This window comes from Notothenia coriiceps, unplaced genomic scaffold, assembly GCF_000735185.1.
Source record: "Notothenia coriiceps isolate Sejong01 unplaced genomic scaffold, NC01 NC01_scaffold00037246, whole genome shotgun sequence".
Classification (NCBI taxonomy): domain Eukaryota; kingdom Metazoa; phylum Chordata; class Actinopteri; order Perciformes; family Nototheniidae; genus Notothenia; species Notothenia coriiceps.
In genome coordinates, this window is record NW_011369947.1 from 5113475 (window position 1) to 5113674 (window position 200).

Below are 200 nucleotides of genomic sequence, written 5' to 3' on the forward strand. Positions count from 1 at the left end.
CACAGAAAATGGAAGAGGGGGAAAAAGAACAAGGACGATAAAATATAAAAAAATCTGAAAAAATAAAGAAAAATTGGAACAACAAAAAAGGAATGAGAACGAAAAAGGGGAAGGTTTCCACTCAGACTCTCTCCTTGACTCCCAGCCAACACATTTACAATCGAGGAAGTCTCTCCCGACTTGCTGCTGCTTCCTCTCTC